The sequence below is a fragment of the Mesoplodon mirus genome, assembly GCF_964341445.2.
Source record: "Mesoplodon mirus genome assembly, chromosome: 11".
In the NCBI taxonomy this organism is placed as follows: domain Eukaryota; kingdom Metazoa; phylum Chordata; class Mammalia; order Artiodactyla; family Ziphiidae; genus Mesoplodon; species Mesoplodon mirus.
The window spans coordinates 102,495,174-102,516,656 of record NC_138987.1 but is presented as its reverse complement, the minus strand read 5'-3'; the positions used below and the strand labels follow the sequence as shown (position 1 = coordinate 102,516,656).

The window sequence follows — 21,483 nt, the reverse complement described above, 5'->3', positions numbered from 1 at the left end:
TCTCTCGGGATGAGGAAAGATAGGAGAGCTATGGGAGTGAAAATTAACTGGATGGACTAGAGCTGGGCCAGGCAGAGAGAGCAACTTGGAAATACTTGGCTTCAGGATGGTCGTGCTCAGTCTTCTCAATCAATATTAAAAGTTCACTGGCTCCCATGCCATTTTGCTGGCATGTCCATCCCTGGGGGGGATTTCAGCAGTTTAAAAAGAATGAAATCATTAGCCCAGCTTGTGTTTTCGGGCCGCGTCACGACTGTCAGTGGAGCGGGGTATTTCACTAAATGGCAAATTAGAAAGTTCCCCGAATTGGGGGCAGCAACCCTGTATGTAGAAGCTCCTTCCTCATGGGCGTGGGGCTGATTCTGTCTCCAGGCAGAATCAGTTGGGGGCAGTTTCTGTTGCCCTTTGCTATTGAATTTGCCAGATGTGTCAGAGATGTGATCTCACTGACGAAGTACGACCAATAAACCAGGAAAGTGAAATGCACGGTGCTTCTCACCGTCCGTCCTTCTCGGCTGGTTTTGCCCACTGTGAGCACTGGCTGTACCAGGCTCCTGCTCCCACAGTTTGCTATTTTGTATTTGTTCCCTTTTTGCTTATAATGGCTCTCTACTTGTTACATATAAAAAGGTTGCGTTTACTCAGGGAGCAGGTGTTGCAGGGGGAAAATCCTCAACTTGGAAAACCAGAGGCTTTATTCCCCAGTGTCGTTACAGCAGCCAAATGCATCAGCCTACATGCAGCTTCGGCTGTAACAAACTGCTCCTAACCCTCCTGATGTGATTGTTTTGAGGCTGAAATGATGTAGGTATAGAGATCAATGTAAAACACGATATAGGTGTATCACATTATCTTTTGTATGGAATGCAGTTGGTTCTGAAGAAGCAGGAGAGATAGCATTGCATTGTGGGGACTGTGAAGGTAGGCACTGGCGTTAGACCCCCACTCTGTGCACTTGGGCAAGTCAGCTCTCCAAGCCTGTCTGAGACTGAAATGAAACGGTGCATGCAAAGCACTTCCAAACAGTACCCAGCACATGGTAAGCATTTAATAAATGTAAGCAGCAGCCACTGTTGCTACTGTCAATGCAGGAGAGAGGTATATATGTCAATAAAAATTGCATAGTAGGGCAGAAAATCAGGGTTTGGGGAGCACAAAGTAGAAGTGGGAACTCTATAAGCCAGCAGCTTCTGTTCATCTGTCTGGGAAGGCTTCATGGAGGAACTGGACTTTCTAGAACTCTTTGCATAATAGTTGGAAGATGAGTTGTCTGGCTGGAGAGTGGAGCTACTAAGGGTCCCCCAAACACCTGATACAATTTGGAAGAGGGTTGAGTGGGTGCAGGATGGGCAGATGATGGGAGGTTGAAAAGTTCTGAAAAAGGAAGGTGGAGTTGGCCTTAGGCTTGGTACCAAAATGCAGGCCTGCTGCCGGTGTAAAGCTCTAAAACAGCGCAGGTGGGACCCTTACAGGACGTGTTGAAGTCTTGAATTTGACAGGCAGTGAGATTGAGAGCCTGACGGGCCTCGCAGAGTTGAATGGCTGCTGCAGACTTGAGATAGTGACCAGCACTTTGGCAACTCTGATGATGCCTGACCAGTAAGACTTGTTGCTGAAGCCAGGGTTTCTGGACAGTTCAACAGGCGAATGAATTATTAATTGAAGCTTTGTCTGATTACATGGAGGAAGAGAGAAGAGGAGGAGGTGACTCTTGGAAGAGTATAAATTATTGGGGAGAGTGTGGTTCTCCACATAGAAGAAGAATGCTCTGCTTTAAGAAAGGGACCCAGAAAGGATATTGATTTTGTCTTGACAAAAGGTGAGGTTAATACCGTCTATATCAAGGAACTGGTGTCAACTTTCAACTTTGGTTGAAAGAAAGTCTACTCATTTTCAAGCAAAGCTCTTTAGGAAGATGCCCCAATTTGAAGCACATATGTAAATATTTCTAATCCCATGCAAAGGCTCATAGGCTCGCAAAGTATGAGAAGGACCATCAGAGATCAAGTCTAGTCCAATATCCTCATTGGATTAGATAACTGTGGCCAAGATGGAGTAACCTACCGAAAGGCACACACAGATATCTGCTTCAGTTCTCTCCATATTTTCTTTTCGCTCTCTAATCCCGAAACTTGAGGAGCCCTAGTCTCTTTGTTTCCCGTCTTGATAGGATCAGAAAGAAAATTCCAGTTGTGTTGTCGGCGGCTACTGAGCGCAACGAGTACGTGCCCTTTAATCGCATCCTCTCTCCTCCCCATCTGGCCGGCTTTGATGTGCCCACCGTTCTTTTCCATTGGCCATTTCGCGCGGTTCCTCGCCCCCTTCTAAGGTTCTCAACCAATCAGCTTCTCGCTAGCCCCTCGGGGCGGGCTTTGAGGAATGTACCACTGGACCGGCGGGGAAGGGGTGGAGAGAAGGAAGGGTGTGGCGGCGGCTCCTTTCCTTACCTTCTGCATAGAACCATGAGCTTCTGTCAAAGTCTGAGCCTACGGGTAGCGACGGCGTCCCTGGGGATAGGAGGCAGAGCGGGTTCCGGAGGCGCGGTGATGTCAGCGCCCCGAGGCCGGGGTCCGGTGGTCGCGCCCCCGGGGCCGCAGCCCCGCCCTCACATGTGCCCGCCCCGCCCGGCGGCAGCGCTGCTACCTCAGCAGCCGCCGCGGTGCAGCCCGCGCGGGACGCCGAGTGCTGAGGAGCGGCCGCGGTTTGAGGCGCTGGCCGGAGCGGGGTCGCCGCGGGGCTGGGGCGCCGGACGCCGCGGCCGTAGGGCCGAGGGGCCGACGTGCGGGACTGCGGGCTGCTACCGGGACGCCGGCTCACTGAGGCATGAGGCGGAGGTGAGACGGGGTCTGGACCGGGCCGGGACCCGTGCGGGCCGGGCGCCTCCCTCTGGCCGCCGCGGCCCCGGAGCGGACGGCGGGCCCGGGTCCAGGGCGGCGGGCGGCGGGCGGGAGGCTCGGCGCGCTTGCCGTGGGCGCTGTCCGAGGCCGGGCACGAGGCGACCCGCAGGCCGCCCGCGAGTCCGCAAGCGGACGCGCCGCTGAGAAGCCGCGCCGGGGAGCGCGGGCGCGGCGGGGCCTTGACCACTCGTTTTTCCCATGGCCCCCGTCCCCTCAGGTCCCCACGTGTCCCCCATCCTGTGTCCCCCTTGTCTCTCCTTTCCTCCAGGTCCTCCCATGTCCCCCATCTCCCTTCTCCTCGTCCCCTCGTCTCTCTGTGCCCCCATCCCCCCGTGTCCCCCATCCCCCCGTGTCCCCCATCTCCCCGTGTCCCCATCCCCCCGTGTTCCTCCATCCCCCCCGTGCCCCTGTCCCCCCGTGTCCCCCCGTCCCCTATGTGCCCCTGTCCCCCGTGTCTCCCATCCCCTGTGTCCCGCATCCCGTGTCTCCCATCCCCCCGTGACCCCATTCCCCCGTGACCCCCGTGCCCCGTGTCCCCATCCCCTCGTGTTCCCCCATCTCCCGTGTGCCCCTGTCCTCCTGTGTCCCCCCGTGTTCCCCCGTCCCCCGTGTCCACCCCGTCCCCTAAGGCGCACGGACCGCCCTCGTCTCGCGATTCCCCTCCACACTCAGTTCAGGGAAAGCGTCTCCAGGCCTACCCCCCGCGTGTGAGGTCTAGGGTGGCGGCTCTTTACCGCAGGCAGCAGTTACCGCCGACATCAGGGCTTAGTGCCGAGAGATGGAGGTGTTTTGGGAGCAGTGTTTCTTCAAGGCATACCACCTTCTCATCTTCTGGGTTGTGGATGGAGAGATGGCGAGTAAACTTGGCAAGTCCCATCCGTGCGACAGTTTGCCGGGGAGACAGTCGTTTGGATCGCACCCCAGGGTGCGGATGAGGCGGGTGTTTTAGTGAGCAGGACCGTGCCCTTGAGTTGCGGGGCCAGCAGGAGGGCTGTGTGCCTCACCACCTGGCCACACAGATGCCAGGTCCTTGTCCTGTAAGCACATCTGTAAGGGTCCCTCAAGAGGATAGCACAGGGACCTCCCTGGCGGTCCAGTGGGTAAGACTCTGTGCTCCCAATGCCGGGGCTGCGGTCCCTGCTCGGGGAACTAGATCCCTCGTGCCGCTTGGTGCGGCCTAAGGGGGAAAAAAAAAGAGGCTAGTATAAATTTCTTGTTTGATCTTCAAACGGACTTGGTCAGAAACTTGACTCAGGTTGTTGTGGCCCTACAGTGAATGCTTCTTGTGCTCCAGGTTTTAAAAATTTTGTAACTTTTTGGATAGTATATTAAATACCATGAGTTAATTCCAGAATTATAGGAAAAACAGGGTTTAGATGTTCCTCTTGCAAAGAATCTTTAGGAACTTGGACCTGGTTCCTAGCTAAGCCTCCTTTTTGTGTTCACAGCACTAACCTTTGAAATGTCTGGAACTTGACTGCTAGGTTGTGAGGTTTATTTCCCCCACCTGGGATGGTCCAGGTGACTGCTGTTTCCTGGTGTTCTAGGTGTTGGGGAGAAAATGGGCTTTGGAGTAATGTATACCAAGTATTTAGTGCAATGCCTGACACACAGTAGATGTTTAATAACCACAGATGATTTTCTTCTTTCCTGTCTGGTTTTGGGAGACCCATGGATGATGAAATCAGATGCAGTTTTGTTTGCGTGCTCCCTTCTTAACTTAGGACTAGTCCCCCAACCTCCCCACTCCTCTTCCCATCCCAACCCCTAGCTCTCACACCAAAATTTTTATGGTACATTAAAAATGAGACTCAAACCTCCGGACCTAGAAGTAAATATCAAACAAGAAAAAATTGAGCTCTTCCTTTCAGCTCATGTGTGCATTTTTTCAGAAAGGGTGGTGTACACCGTGGAAGAGGTCTTACACTGCTCACACAGGTGAATAAATGGTCAGAGTGGACCCTTTCTTGGGTCTGTTGAGAAGTCCTGTGGGTAAGGATTTTGGTTGTCGTTGGTTTCACCTGTCCGGGCGGACCCATAAACTCTGCCTAATTTCTCCTGGCATCAGGATGTAAGAGATGGCCCAGAGTGGGTGACACCTGACCAGCAGGCAGGGCACGGTCCTAGATTTGTGGGCTCTGCCTCTGAACTGGGGTTTACATGTACCCCCTCCTGCTTGTACCAGGCTCCATGTGATGAGATTAAAAGGCTGTCAAACCCAATGTTCTTGAAAGAGTAAGTAGCATCATGGTTTACGTATGTCCTATAATATTGGGAGTCACATTTTAATAATAATCGTACTCTGGATTTATTTATTGCTTTTCTTTGAAGAAGTGAAAGGTTTTTTCATCGCGTGTTATCATTGATTTGTTTTTGTCTCTGAGGTCATCAAGTTTAGTGCAGTGTGTTATTCCTACCTTATAGATGAAGAAATGGAGGTGATGTGATTTGTTCTAAGTAGTGAGTGGATTCCTGAATTGGGCTTCAACTGAGTTTTCCTTCTTATGGGATTTCTTTTTTTTTTTTTTTTAACATCTTTATTGGAGTATAATTGCTTTTCAATGGTGTGTTAGTTTCTGCTGTATAACAAAGTGAATCAGCTGTACGTATACATATATCCCCATATCGCCTCCCTCTTGCGTCTCCCTCCCACCTTCCCTATCCCACCCCTCTAGGTGGTCACAAAGCACCGAGCTGATCTCCCTGTGCTATGCGGCTGCTTCCCACTAGCTATCTATTCTACATTTGGTAGTGTATATAAGTCCATGCCACTCTCTCACTTTGTCCTAGCTTACCCTTCCCCCACCCCGTGTCCTCAAGTCCATTACCTATGTCTGTGTCTTTGTTCCTGTCCTGCCCCTAGATTCTTCAGAACTTTTTTTTTTTTTTTTTAAGATTCCATATATATGTGTTAGCATACAGTATTTGTTTTTCTCTTTCTGACTTACTTCACTCTGTAGGACAGACTCTAGGGCCACCCACCTCACTACAAATAACTCAATTTCATTTCTTTTTATGGCTGAGTCATATTCCATTGTACATATGTGCCACATCTTCTTTATCCATTCGTCTGTCGATGGACACTTAGGTTGCTTCCATGTGGCATTTCACTGATTCGTTTGTAGGGGGAAAAAAACCTCTTTTTTGGAACCTGGAAAACTTAAAGACAACGGACCATTGTGCTTTTTAGATTACTAGATAGCTAAGAATAGTTAGCATTTGTTGGGTGCTTATGTGTGGGAGCCTATGCCATCACCTCATTTCTTCCCCACGACACTGTACAAGGTGGGACGTTTATTTTCCCCTGGTTTTACATGAACTAGGGTTTGGTGAGACCCAGGTCAAGGCAGTGACAGAAAGCAGGGCTGGCACTCAAAGCTGGGCTGATTCTGAAGTGTGTGCTCCTAACCTGCATGCTTTAGTGGAGACTGGGGAGCAGACGGCAGAGTCCCTGACACCTGTTGCTGCTGCTTCTCTGGGTCTGATGGGCTGTGGTTTTACGGGGGCTTTAGTTTTCTTTCTTTCTTTTTTTAAAAAAAATAAATTTATTTATTTTTGGCTGCGTTGGGTCTTCGTTGCTGCACGGGCTTTCTCTCGTTGCGGCGAACGGGGGCTACTCTTTGTGGCGGTGCACGCGCTTCTCATTGCGGTGGCTTCTCTTGTTGCGGAGCACGGGCTTTAGGCGCGAGGACTTCAGTCGTTGTGGCATGCGGGCTCAGCAGTTGTGGCTCACAGGCTCTAGAGCGCAGGCTCAGTAGTTGTGGTGCACGGGCTTAGTTGCTCCGCGGCATGTGGGATCTTCCCGGACCAAGGGCTCGAACCCTTGTCCCTTGCATTGGCAGGCGGACTCTTAACCACTGTGCTACCAGGGAGGTCCCTGGGGGCTTTATTTTTCATTGAAGTAGAATAGTAGAAAAGATTCTGGGCTTTTCTTGGACCAGAAACATTCTTTAGACAGATCATTAGTTTAGAAAAAATAGAGCTGAAAAACGATCTTTACTTGGAGAGTGTGAAATATTTAATGAGGCCAGATGGGGAGAATAGGGATAGAGAGAATTGAAATGGTTTGTGGATGGAGGAAATTTGTGATATTCTAACCCAGGGGACACCTTTAGTACACAGGCTTTTTAACTTAAGCGGCAGGTTGAAATTGTAAACCTGGAAGCATGGCACTTGGGCTAGAATCTGTGCAGTAAATAAGGCTCTCAGTTTCTGCTTTAGATGGCAGAGTTGAAAATCTGATTCTTTTTTGGTCTTTAACTTCTACAAATAATGCGGTACATTGTGGGAATGGTGGGGATATTGTTGGGAAATTCACGTAAACTCTCTGTGGACTTCCCCTTCCTCCAGCCACCCAGTCTGTCACCTTTGGTTCCACTTTTCAGAATTCAGCTCTGAACCTGTGGAATGGGGTGGGGTGGTGGAGGGCATCGGGCTGTGAGGTGCGTGGTATGCACCAGGGGACAGCACAACATGCCTGCCCCCTGGGGCTCGGCTGCACGTGACTTGCTGTTTTCTTGGTGTGGGCTTTAGCTGTCTTGAGGTGTATGGTCATTGTTACCAAGAAACTGGGGAGGGAGGACAGGAAAACTATCCCCCTAAACCCTGCAGTTCATTGACTTTTTGTCAGTGTCAAGTTTCACAGAGAAGAGATAATTGCCACAAGTTAAAAAAAAAAAAGTGGTGACAATCAGATTAAAGAAGGGAGAAGAAGTAGAAACTGTTGGTTCGTGCCCTGGTGACAGGCGGGAGACAACGGGCAGACGCTTCTGCCAAGGGGTCAGGTCCCTGGCGGGAGCGGTGCCTCCGCAGCGTCTGTGCGGGGGGGATGGACAAGCTCGTGGGGGCGTGTGCATGAACAGCGGGAGAGGGGCCTCTGCGTTAGGCGGGTCTACAGAGGCCTGTTTAACCCTTGACCTAGTGACCTAGTGAAGGGTCCGGTCTGGTTAACTCTGGAAGGAGAGGAACAGTACTCCGTCAAGTGGTTAACTAGTAGCTTTTATTGATTTTTTTCCTTACTGTTAAAACAAATAACTACGTGAAAGGCGGAGTGAAACTTTGGCTGGTCCCGGCTGTGCCCTGTCTCCTGCCCTGCCTCTTTTTTTTTTTTTTTTTTTTTTTTTTTGCGGTACGCGGGCCTCTCACTGCTGTGGCCTCTCCCGTTGCGGAGCACAGGCTCCGGACGCCCAGGCTCAGCGGCCACGGCTCACGGGCCCAGCCGCTCCGCGGCATGTGGAATCTCCCCAGATCGGGGCACGAACCCGCGTCCCCTGCATCAGCAGGCGGACTCTCAACCACTGCGCCACCAGGGAAGCCCTGCCCTGCCTCTTTAAGCCAAGCATGGAGGAGGCCTGGGTCCCTGTGTCTGTGCTGGAGCTCGGGAGAGAGAGGGCAGAGCAGCCCCGAGGGAAGACCAAGCGCGGGCGGTACTTGCTCCAGCCCCGGTCGCCCCCCGGGTTACGCCAACAGACCTCCACGCAGCTTGTCCCCGGCCTACAAAAAGCTGGTTTACAGAGGTCCCGGCTACCTTCCTTGCTGCCTTCCTCACAGCACCCGCCCCCCACGACCAGGCTGCCTTGTGATTGCCGACGCTGGGTCTGTGGGTAGCAGAGGAAGAGAAGTGGGGCGAGTAGCATCCCGATGGTGGCGTCTGCAGTCCCGCGTCCAGATCGTTAGCTGTGTGCCGGGCCTGTTCTGAGTGGGTGCGTGGTGACCGCACTCAGTCCTCCTGGCCGCCCGAGCGGGTCGGTGCTGCGATGGCCCCTGTTTCCTGCACACAGAGAGCTCAGTGATTGCCCCGTTAGAAAAGGTGGACTTAGGCTTCATTCAGACTCAGGCATTCGGTTCTGGAGTTGTGCTCTCACGGACCAGTCGAGGGCAGCTGACTTACCTCTGTCATGGGGGTCGGCCCCTCCTCTCTTCAGCCTTCCCTGCACTGTTTCACACTGTCCTTCTCCCCACTTTTAAGTTATCTGTTTGAAATGCTACAGGAGACATGTGTTTAGGTTAACTCGCGTATTCCTTTAAAAAGGGGGCAGGGTCAGAGGAGGTAATTCTGAAGCATTCAGAGGGGAACACAGGTGGGCTTCCCAGAAGGGACACTTAGGACAGTGTAGTCTTCGGGGACCTAGTGGCTGGGCCGTGGGACCTGGAAAGAGGGTTGATGACAGGTCTGCTGTCTGAAAAGCTGGGGAAACCCTTCCCCTTCCCTCCTCTACTTTTTTGCCTGGCCTGTGTTTCTGATTCCCAAAACCTAGAGCTCGCACAAACCGTAACATTGCCCTAGCTCAGCTACTTTGTGGATGATTTTTATTTGATTTATTTATTCTTTTCTAAATGAGGTAGTGTGGGATCCTAACCACTGTTTGGAACAGACCCTTTTACCCAGTTTGGTCATGACTGGTCAGAGTCATTTGTTTCCCTGTGAAAAAGGAAAAGGAAGTATTTTAACTAGTGACATGGTCTTGTTTCAGTTTGTTTCCAAAGCAGATAGGCTTTTGTCAAAACCAGACTTGCAGACGTAGGGAAAACAAATCAACCTTCTGCCTTTGGCATTTTTAAGCACCCTTAGACAAGTAGGTCCCTGGGCAATTATATAGGAGTAGCCATCACCTACCGAGCGCTACGGTGGGCCAGACACAGCCCAGCGCCTTATGTGCACACACCACTTCTAGTCTCCTGCTTCACACCAGGGAAACTATTGCAGAGAGGCTAAGGTCCGTAACCTTAAATAAGTTGCTGAAGCTGGATGACTCCAAATCCTGTGCGTCTGATCACCTCGCTGTAAGGTGACATGTTGAGGGAGCAAAAAGAAGAGGAAGCAAGGAAGGAAAAGCCAGTATGGGGCAGGGGAGAGAAATGGGAGAGATGGCAGTGTGCCTGGGCCCCCAGGACTCACTGGACGCTGTGTCAGTGGGCTGAGCAGGGCCCAGAGACTCCTCGGACCTCGACCACCCTCAGGGAGCCCAGGGACAGAGGGGCCAGAACCTAAGAGCTTTGACTTCATACTGGGGCTTCCTCTTAGCACATGTTTATTGAGCAGCTACTATATGTAAGGCACGTGCCAGAAAATAAGACGCTGTCCGCCTGCAAGGGGGGAAGCACAGTGCAGAAAACCATAATGTGTTGTGATTAGTGGCTCCACTGGCCAGGGAGCCCTGAACATGGAGTGGTAAGAAAATTTATACTAACGGGCAAAATATTTTTTTTTCCATTTGGTTTTGTTAATTTCGTACACATAAGATTGCGAATTTCTAGAATTTACCCCCGTGGCTATTGTTTCAGGAATGTTTGTAGATTTGCAAACAGGGGATCTGTTTGCAGCTGCTCTCTGAGGACCAGCCCAGCACCTTGGCTGTAGGAAAGGCTGGGGCCACCTCCCCTTCCTGAAGGCTGCCCTTTGGCCCAGCACCACTGCCATCTGTGGCTTGTGCTGCTTGCTTTGGAGGTGCCAGTGCTCTGGGCTGCTGGAGTACCGTTTCCCAGGTGCTCTAACAGTGGGAGCAGTCGTGAGCAGGGAGGCGCTTAACCTATGCTTTGGGAATTAGATTGGACCATGTTACCTCTGAGGCTCCTTCCTAACTCTAGGACCCCGATACTGTGCCTACAGGGACCTGGGAACTCTGTGGTCGCCTTGTGCTGGTGCCTGCCAGCCCTCCCACTCCTCCTCCTTCAGTATCTCTTTGTCACGTGCTGTATTTGGAAACTGATCTATTGTGGGAAAGGCCTAATGGGACTTCTTGCTGGATGTGCTCAGTGAGATACAGTTTTTGCTTGTGTTTTAATCTTTTATTTTAGAAGACCTTTGGATCACTCTGATCAAGCCCATTCAAACAGAAATTACTTACGTCTCCTGGCGGTGGTTAAGCGTCTTCCCCTCTGCCCCTTGCTGTATTGGTTGAGTTGACTCCATTTGGTAATAACATTTAGGACCCTTTCACATGTTGCTAATGAAACATTCTCTATGTCCCTGACCAGTGACCTCAGAGAAGGGTTCATCAGCTTAAAGATATCCTTGCTTCAAGCAAAGTTGCTGTATGAAAATGTGGATTGACCTCCAAAATATAATTGTGTGTATCTGTATTTCTTGGCTTTAAATTTAATTCTTCACAGTAAAGGAATTTTGCAACAGAATTCCTTCTCAAGGAATTCAGAATTTTGCTTTTCTGTGTACAACTTTCCCAGGCAGTCTGATCTTCCAACTTTGGTGGAAGTAGCTGCCCGTCACTTTTACCTGCCTTGACCTCTCCATGCCCTACACAGACGCAGCCTCAGAGCCGCAGATGGTACTAGCCCCGGCCTCTACAGGCTTCCAAGCGCCGTCCTGGCTATCAGTCAGGTCTGGCAGTGCCTGGCTGGCCAACCTCTACGCATGCAACATTCATTTGCACCCCAGGAGCCGTCTGGACCGTGGTGCAGTTGCTCCCCTCTCGTGCTTGTTTCCAAGCTGCTTCTGCAGGCTTTTATGAGGCCCAGGTGCTTGGGCATATGCACCAGGCTGGAAGAGCCAGGGTGGAGTATAGATTGTTCCGTGGTAGGACAGAAAAGGAGGGCAAGGGATTTGGCTGAAAGCCTTACTTATATTAAGGTGTGGGAAAGGTGGAAAGGGAACTAATTTATCCGGAGTATGCTTTATCAGTACACTGTCATGACATGACAGTCTCCTTTAATCCTTATAACAATCTTGGGAGGTTACATATATGATGCCTACTTAACAGGCTGGGGAAACATGAGGCTCAGTGACGTTAGGTCGCTTGCCTGAGATCTCTTAGCTGGTGAAGGGTGGAGCCAAATTAGATTAAAACCCAAAATGTGGGAGTGAGTCTGTTTTCTTGGTTCATACCTGGGCTTTGCAATCTTCAAGCCCTGCTTCTCCACGCCCAGGTTTCAGGGGTTGCCTGAATAATCTTACCTGAGAAAGAAGTCCAGAGGAAGAGGAAAGAAAGAAGGAATGACATTTTCCCGGGTTCCATGTCACTGTAAAGAAAAGAATCTTGCCTGCCATTCCAGTTCTACAAGGATCAAGCCATTAGCCACTGCAGCTGCCCACTGACAGTGCAGCCTGAGAGGAATTCAGGATGGAGAAAAACAAGCATTCTGTGCTTTGGATATGCCGGGCCCCTAGATAGTTAAGATGCATATCTCAGGAAGAATTTCAATGACCGCAGATTCTTGCATCTTCCCCTACACAGAAAAGCAGTAAAATCGATAACTCGTCTTTTTATGCTTGACTACATGTTTCTCCCAGCAAAAAAGTTCATGTATACCCTGGCTTTTCCCTTTCCTCTTTGGAGCAGCTCCTCAGAGCTATCAGAGAGTCTGTCTCCCGGGCTGTAGTCCTCAGTAAAGTCCCCAAATGAAACTTAACACCGCCTCTCTCTCTCTCTCTCTCTCTCTCTCTCTCTCTCTCTCTCTCTCCCTCTCCCTCTCCCTCCCCCTCCCCCTCCCCCTCCCCCTCCCCCTCCCTCCCTCTCCCTCTCTCTCTCTCCTTCTCTCCCTCCCTCCCTCCCTCTCTCCCTCTCTCCCTCTCTCCCTCTCTCCCTCTCTCTCTCTCTCTCACACACACACACACATACTCTCACACACACACACACACTCTCCACAAAATGTGTAGTGGTAAGGAGCATGAACTCTGGAACTAGACTTCTACATCATTTACTAGGGTGTGTGACCTTGTATGTGTTATTTAACCTCCCTGGGCCTCAGTTTCTCCATCTGTGCAGTAGCATGACAGTCCTGTGTGCTTGGTGCGGCTGTGAGCATTTAGAATCCTGCCGGCACTTGACAAGCAGCAGTGAAGACCCTGAGTGTTAGCTGGTCCCGTTAGTGACTGAAGGGACAGTCTCTGGGGGAGCATGTGTGGCTCCATGCTTCCCAATGTGACAGCGCCCCCAAACATACCCCCAGCTGCTGCTCTCTCTCTCATTACTCTCTGCCTCATCCCTGGCTCTGCATTGTTTTTCTTATTAGCAACTCTTTGGACTTCCTGGAATAATTTGTTCATTAATTTATCATCTGTTGGGCCCCTTCTCCGCATGTTGCCCTGTACTGGGCATTAAGGCAGGGCCCAGGTTCCCAGAGGTATTTGACCTTGTCCCTGCTTCAGAAGATACAGTATGAATGCACAAGACAGTTGGGTAAAGGAAAAAGAAAAGCAGTGAAGTGCCAAATGGCACAGACAGGTGACTCCAGTCTTTGGGGAGAACAAGGACAATAACTTACCTTTTGAGTCTTTATTACATGCACAGCGCTGGTTTAGATGCTTTACATGCATTGTCAGCCCTGCAGTCCAGGTGCTGCTCTGGCACCCCTGCTTTGCAGATGAGGACAGACACCCAAGTGTCTCGTCCAAGGGCACATGAGTGAGAGGAGCCTGGGGTTTGGACCCTAGTCCGCTGACTCGTGGGCCTGCATAGGCTGTGTCTCAGCTCATTGGTGGGGTTGTCTAGGTGAGGTGAAGGGGTGCCTGGAGAGAGAGTGACCACGGCACACCAGGTCCTCGGTGAGTGAGGAGGCCAGCCTGGTGGGGTTGGAGTTGAGCTCAGTGTTCATGGACCGCGGAGCCACATTGGGTCTGGGTGTTGGGAAATGAGTGAGACGCGTTCCTTGCCCTCTGGAATCTTACTGTAGCTGGGGAGACAGACACACAAATAGATGATTTCAGTGTAGTGTGGTAGGGGCTGTGATGAGGGTAAGTATAGGGTGCTGTGGAAACAGAGGAGAGGAAACCAGGAAATGTTCCTTTCCCAGCGTCTCCCAGCGTCTTGCAAGGCAAGTTAGCAGTGAGCTTAGCAGTTGAAGGCAAGAAGAGCTAGCTTGCTTCCTTTCCTTCCTTCCTTCTTTCTTTTTACATTTTTATTGGAGTCTAGTTGATTTATAATGTTGTGTTAGTTTCAGGTGTACAGCAAAGTGAATCAGTTTTATGTATATATATATGTATATATCTCCACTCTGTTTTTGGATTCTTTTCCCAGGTAGGCCATTGCAGAGTATTGAGTAGAGTTCCCTGTGCTGGACAGTAGGTTCTTATTAGTCATCTGTTTTACATATAGTAGTGTGTGTATGTCAATCCCAATCTCCCAATTTATCCCTACCCCCTTATCCCCGGTAACTGTAAGTTTGTCTTCTACATCTGTGACTCTACTTCTGTCTTGTAAATAAGATTAAATTAGATTCCACATATAAGCAATATCACAGGATATTTGTCTTTCTGTGTCTGACTTCACTCCGTATGACAAAGGCAGAGGGTAGCATGAACAAAGGCATGGCTTTTTGGGCTTTTCTTGCTAAAAACAAGGTTGTTCGCCTGGTCTGATGGATGCCAGGATACAGTGTGAAGTTTATAAGCAAGGGAGAGTTCATCAGAGGTGTTTGAACACAGAGCAACAGCACGGAAGTAATATTTTGTGTCAGTTAATCTTATGGAGCGGGGAGAGATGAGAGTCAGGCAAGACCAGCTGTGGGAGGAGTTGGCAAATTTTCTCTGTAAAGGGCCAGAAAGTAAGGATTTTAAGTTTCAACGGGCCAGATGGTCTGTGATGCAACCACCCGACTGCTGTTGTAGCAGGAAGCAGGTAACTGGTCAGTGAGAGGGCGCGGCTGTGCGCCAATAAAGCTTTTATCCCCCACCCCGCAAATCTGAGTTTCATCTAATTCTTCCATGTCGCGAAATAGTCATCTGTCGATTTTTTTCCCCAACCATTAAAAAAATATAAAAACGCTTCTTCACTTGCCGGTTGGATTTGGCCCACAGGTCATGGTAATAATTCAGGTGTGAATGACAAGAAACTAGAACAGGATGTCTGCGATGAAGATAGAGAGGCAGGGAGTTGATGCCAAGGGCGCTTTGGAAAGAAGACACTGATTAGATAGAGGAGATACGGAGAGGGAAGAGACCAGGGGACACCCAAGTTTCAGGTTTGGTGCCTTCCCAGGTTTGGTAAAACTGGTCTTGTTTTCCATGTGCCAAGAATATGACTTGATTCTGGAGAAAAACCCCAGAGATACTGATTCCTTAGGGGCTCCCAGACTGTCAGCACTGTGAATTCTCCCAATTGTCTCACACACATCTTTGCTGTCTTGGCCTCCAGGTGCTTTAGGCAGGAGGTGGCTGCTGTAGCTGGGTCAGTGGGCCCACCTGTTTGTCGGGGCACAAGAAAAGTTTATCTTTTGGATAACTTTATTAAAATTAATTTTATTTATTTATTTATTTATTTATGGCTGCATTGGGTCTTCGTTGCGGTGCGCGGGCTTCTCATCGCAGTGGCTTCTCTTGTTGCGGAGCAGGGCTCTAGGTGCGTGGGCTTCAGTAGTTGTGGCGCACGGGCTTAGTTGCTCCGCGGCATGTGGGATCTTCCCGGACCAGGGCTTGAACCCGTGTCCTCTGCACTGGCAGGAGGATTCTTAACCGCTCTGCCACCAGGGAAGCCCTCTTTTGGGTAACTTGATGTAGTTTCAGACTTACAGATAAGTGGTGAGAGCGGTACTGTCAGCTCCCTTGTGCCGTTCCCTAAATTTGTTAATTAGGTTTTATTAATTATGTACACTTTGCCCCATTTGCTTTATCATTCTTCCCCTGCCGACCTGAGTTCCCATTCCAGCTCTGCCTTTAGTGGCTGTGGAGACCTGGACCAGTGTCTTAATCTCTCCAGGCCTCGGCTGTCACCTCCCTCGTAGAGTCCTCAGTAGAATTTGATGAAATAAAATACACGAAATGCCAAGCATGGTATCGCCTGGCTGGTAGCACATGGTCAGTAAATGTTAGTTCTTTTCCTTCCTCAGCACCCCTGGAAGAAGTGAGTCAGTGAAGGAAGCAGGGAGGAGCAGGGGAAATCCTGAGTCTAGCTGTAGAGAGAGGGACAAAAACAGTGTGTCAGAGATGTGACCATGAGAAGGAGCTGTTTATTATCAAACTTTGACACTAAGATGAGGGTTTAGTTTTTTTGTAACTTTATTTTGATATAATTTCAGAACAGGCAAGAATAGTACAGGGAGCTCTTGTTCCAGAAACACACATTGTTTTTATTTTGCCCCATTTGCTTTTTCATATTTTTTCCTTCTCTTTGAATAAACTAGGGACATTGACGCCTAAGTAATTGAGTGTTTATTTCCTAGGAACAGGGATATTCTCTTAGATTTTGACAGGGAGCCTTAGGTTCTAAAATTGGGAAGTGGCATGGTGTGAAAGTACTTGGGGAACATGGGCTGAAGGCCAGGGGTCCTGTGGGTGGGCAGTTTAGAATAATTTCCACTGGAGGGTGGTGAGGGCAAACTGACCAGAAGTGGGAGGGATACAGACCCAGGAGCTGTTTAGTGGAGTCTTGGGATGGGGACGGGGAGGGGCAGGGAGTAACTGCGCTGCTTTCTGGCTAGGAGAGCAGCAGGCATAACTGAAAAAACAAATTCAGCTTTAGTTTATACTTGGGAAAATGAAACGTCTCTCCCCGCTTTTATTCATATTATAGTCTAAGGAAGATAAAGGCCCACTAACTCCTGGCCGATGTAGATAGAGTATCTGCTGCATTCTTTTTTTTTTCTTTCTTTTTAAGATTTTTTTTTTGATGTGGACCATTTTTAAAGTCTTTATTGAATTTGTTACAATATTGCTTCTGTTTTATGTTTTGGTTTTCTGGCCGCCAAGTATGTGGGATCTTAGCTCCCCAACCAGGGGTCGAACCCACACCCCCTGCATTGGAAGGCAAAGTCTTAACCACTGGACCACCAGGGAAGTCCCTCTGCTTCCTTCTTAGAGGAGCAGTACTTCAGGCTTTGTCATGAAGCTAGTCAGTAAAGAGGAGCATTCAGGTTAGGGTTAGGGTGAGGGTTAGGTCTCACGTAGACCTAGGAGTCATTAGTGACAAAGGCAGGTGGTAGTAAAGGATGGTGGGAAGCCAAGGACCAAAACCACTCTTGGGAAGGCGGCTGGGCAGGATCCACAGGGAACCAGGGAGAGGAGTGCAGACCAGAGACAGAACTGGGAGGGAGGGAGAGCACCCAAACTGAGATCCAGGAGCCGGGAGCGGGAGTGGTGGGTGCTTGCGGGGCTCTGTATTTTCCAGTGCAGGAGCCAGAACTTTAAGAGAGCTTTAAGGAACGCCCTGTGAATAATGCCACCCAGAGTGCTAAACCAGATCAGACTGTTGAGGGTTTAAAATTAGCTCCCCAGTGCCTGAGTGTTTTGTGGAAGAAATATGTCAGGGAGAATATATCAAAGAAGGTGTCTTAGATTTGAGCTTATACTAAGTATTAAAGGACCCGCCCCCTGCCCTTTGAAAAAGAAACGTGTTACAGGGAAGATGGTGCTAGTCTCTCAGGCTTTCAAAATCCCCAGCTCTAAAAATCTTGTTACAGGAAAGTCTTGAATCCCTCTGGAGTGTTAGGGGTGAAGTACCTATAGGGTTATATTTTCTTTCCACAAACATGCATGAGCACATTTTGTGTACCAAACACGGAGTGTAGGAGTGAACCATGGCCTGCCAGAGCATGTTCATACCTTGTGGTTAAATTTTCAGGAATTTTGCAAGTTGGTTGTTAAATACAGCTGTTATTAAAAATTAATTCTAGGGACTTCCCTGGTGGTCCAGTGGTTAAGACTCAGTGCTCCCAGTGCAGGGGGCCTGGGTTCGATCCCTAATCAAGGAACTATATCCCTCATGCCGCAACTAAAGATCCCTCATGCCACAACTAAAGATCCTGCATGCTGCAGCTAAGATCCAGCACAGCCAAATAAATAAATAAATATTTTTAAAATTACAGACTTATAGCTAAATAAATTGTATTGAAAACAAAGGTTAACAAATACTCAAAATTCATTACTTTCTCATTATTTTAGCATGAACTATGCTCTCAGGTCTCTTGCCCCATATGGTGGAAATACTATATAATTGTGAACTACGGTACATTTCCTCCCAGCTCTGTGTTCAGAGATGTACATAGCTTGAACTTGGCCATGGTGGGAGTATTTACACCACAGAAACCAACAAACACTACACATCAGGGCTTGATTTGTTGTTTTGTTCATTGTCTAAGAAAGTGATGAAAAAATGTTAACATTTGCAGTTTAAACTTAAAGTGTTTTGTGTCCATATCTAGTACATTGTGAATAGCACAAAAAATTTGAGGAAATACTTCTTTTAGTATTTGAAAAACTAGGGTCCAATTCAGCAAAGAAGCTGCTTATATCATGTTTGATATACATGTTCTTTTTTTTTTTTTTTGCCCGTGCTTCGCAGCATGTGGGATCCTAGTTCCCCGACCAGGGATTGAACCCGAGGCCCCTGCAGAGGATGTGTGGAGCCCTAACCACTGGACCGCCAGGGAAGTCCCAAAATACATCTTTTTTGGTCCAATTTTGTTTTACTCCTTAAGGTAAATGAAAACTAACGTCCACTTATTTATCAGTTGAGTCCATGGATTGACCATAGGTATGAGTTAGACACAAAAAATCTATGACAGGTTTGTCCAGGAGTCAATTGGCTATATGGAATTTACAGTAAAGAGCATTATATATTTTATACTCTATTACTTATTACTATGTATTTATTGCTATTACATATTTTATTACTATTATATGCTATACATCTTTAATATTAATTAATTAATTTATTTTTGGCTGCGTTGGGTCTTAGTTGCATCACACGGGATCTTTTATGTTGCACCGCGGGCTTCTCTCTAGTTGTGGTGCACAGGCTCCGGAGCGCATGGGCTCAGTAGTTAGTTGTGGTGCGCAGGCTTAGTTGCCCCTCGGCGTGTGGGATCTTAGCTCCCCAACCAGGGCTTGAACCCATGTCCCCTGCATTGGCAGGTGGATTCTTAACCACTGTGCCACCAGGGAAGACCCTTGTTGTTTTTTTATATCCACCAGCAAAGCATCCTAGAATTCAGGTTTAGAAGAGACTGCAGACAGAGTCTATCACCCTGATGTTTAGGGGGCGTGCTGGGCTGGGAGAAGGAACTGGAGAGGGCTCCCTGTCTCCTCTGGGCTGGGACCGGCTCACAGAAGTCCCTGAGTGCAGTGGGGGAATTCCTCTAATGAAATCTTTGGTGAAAAGACTCAGCACTTCTGTTCTCTTTATTTTATCAACATTTGTTGAGTACCTACTGTGTGCCAGGCCCTGTGTTACTTACGAGAATACAGTGACAAAAAAGACATGGTTACTGCTCTAAACAGTTTTATTATCTAATTCACATACCATACAGTTCATTAAGTGTAAAATTAACTGGTTTTAAGTATATCTGCATCGTTGTACAGCCGTCACCACAATTAATTTTAGAACATTTTTATCATCCCCCAAAGAAACTCTGCACCCAGAGCAGTGCACTCCACTTCTGTCCAGTCCCTCTCCCGCTAGCCATAGGCAACCACCAGTCTGCTTTCTGTCTCTATAGATTTGTTATTCTGGACATTTCATATAAATGGAATCATATAGTCTGTGGTTTTCTGTGACTAGATTTTTTTCACTCAGCATAATGTTTCAGAGTTCATCCATGTTGTAGCCTGTGTCAGAATTTCATTCCCTTTTATGGCCAAATAATACTCCATTTTATGGATCTACTACATTTTCCTTATCCATTCAACAGTTGATAGACATTCGGCTTTTTGCTGTCTCGAATAATGTCACGATGAACATTCGTGTACAAGTTTCTGTGTGGATGTGTGTTTTCATTTCTCTTGTATATATGCATGCCTAGGAGTGGAATTGCTGGGTCTTGTGATACCTCTGTTTAACATTCAGAGGAGCTGCAGAACTGTTTTCCAAAGTGGCTGCACTATCTTCCATTTCCACGTGCACGGTATGAGGCTCCGGCTTCTCCACATCCTCGCTATCACTTGCTCTTATCCTTTTGGTTCTAGCCGTCCTCGTGGGTGTGAAGGGGTATCTCATCGTGGTTTTGATTAGCATTTCCATAGTGGTTAATGATGTTGAGTGTCTTTTTGTGTGCTTATTGACCATTTGTATATCTTATTTGGAGAAATATTTATTAAAATCCTTTGCCCATTTAAAAATTTGGGTTACTTTTTAAATTATCAGGCTGTAAGAGTTCTTTATATATTCTGTAAATGAGCTCCTTATTCGATATATGATTTGCAAATATGTTATCCCACTCTGTGGGCTGTCCTTTCACTTTCTTGACAGGCTCTGTCTGTTTCAAAGTATAAAAGTTGTTAGTTTTGACAGGTCAAATTTGCCCTCAGTTCTTGAGTAAATCCAGTTTACATGACAAATGTCTATGCTTTCAGGTCTTTCTGTTATATTTAACAAGTCTCTACAGTTGAATCGTCTGTAGTCAGTTTCATAACCTTTAATACTTAGACCTTATGTTGGTGACTTTGTTTTAGCTTTTAGAAACTTAAAATCTTATGAAAGCAGAGACTAAGGCGTATAGGCTCTTTATAGCATTTTACTCACTATGTTGCTGGTGAAAACAGCCATAAGCTGATGACTCTTAAACACACTGACTGGGGGCCAGGCTTCTGGGAATAGCTGGACGTTGGACACAGTATACTGAGGTTGTATTTAAGCATAAGTCAGGAAAATGGAGCAGTGTCACTTCCCATTGTAGTCTTAACTCTCTTGTGTTACCTAATGAGATTTTCAGCTCTATTGACTCTATTATGGGCATGGAATTTAATAACTAGAAGTGTATCTGGGTTATGGAGATAAGTTACCGCAATGAAAAACGTGAACTACCTCCTGCCCTGATCCCTGCAACATACTTCAGCAGTCTCCCCTCTCCCTATGCTGTTCAGACAAGTCTAAAAAGCAGTAAGACATCTGACTTACATAATAGTGTTCTGTTGACTGTCTCATTTGCTCCCTTCCTACCGCCTGCATAGCAGTAAGTAGGGTAGTATGTCCCCTCGAGAAGGGAGCCAGCTCAGGAGGTGGGCTGTCTCTGTCCAAGGTCGCATTCCCAGTAGTCTTGGGGGTGCTGGGGTCTCCTTGGGGGGACATACTTGGGATTACTTGCAAACGTGGTTTTTCAGTGCCTCATTTGTTCTGTATCCCTTTCTTTATCGGGTATTTCCATTTCTAAGTTGGGGTAAATGAATGTGTTGATATTTTTCTTTGTATGTAATCTGAACAAGTGGGTATAAACCATGTAGCTGGGGCCTAGAGGGTGTGTGGAGCATAGGACCAGACATGTGAGGGCGATGAGACCTGGGTAAGACAGTGGAGAAGGTGAGAAGTCCTGTCTGTGCAAACGCAGGACAGTTGTGGGGTTTATGAAATAGAGCGGGAGTCAAGTAGTGTGTAAGACAGTTTGAAAATTCCCAGGCTCGTTCACTGTTACCCGTGAGGTATCAGAATGCCTTTTTAGCAAATGTAGTGGTGAAATGAAGCATAGTCCCGCGTCCCCACTTTGAACAGAGCTACCTGTGATCAGTGGGTGACAGTGGGTGATGGTGGCATCTCGGATTGCTTCTGGCCTTTCTCTTCTGCAGAACTCAGAACCCTCCACATGGTTTTGTGATCACTAGGTCAACCCAAGACTGGAAGTTCTGTCATGGAAGTCACCCTTGGGATGTTTGGGGAACGTCTTTGCCTGCTTTGCTCTTGGTGGGACGGACACCTGAAGACGGCTG

General features: G+C 48.3%; 1 protein-coding gene across 13 annotated transcripts in view; it reads left to right on the top strand.

Annotated features, from left to right (window-relative positions):
- The first annotated feature begins 2,648 nt into the window (after positions 1-2,648).
- The window catches only part of MICAL3 (microtubule associated monooxygenase, calponin and LIM domain containing 3), a 176,446-nt gene continuing 157,611 nt past the window's right edge, over positions 2,649-21,483 (top strand). For 12 of the 13 annotated variants that reach the window (XM_082636856.1, XM_082636855.1, XM_082636852.1 and 9 more), the window contains exon 1: positions 2,650-2,834. The gene's annotated coding sequence lies outside the window, so the exon portion shown is untranslated. Of the gene's footprint in view, positions 2,835-21,483 lie in introns of all 13 variants that reach the window. The other variant, XM_082636853.1, reaches the window with a different exon arrangement.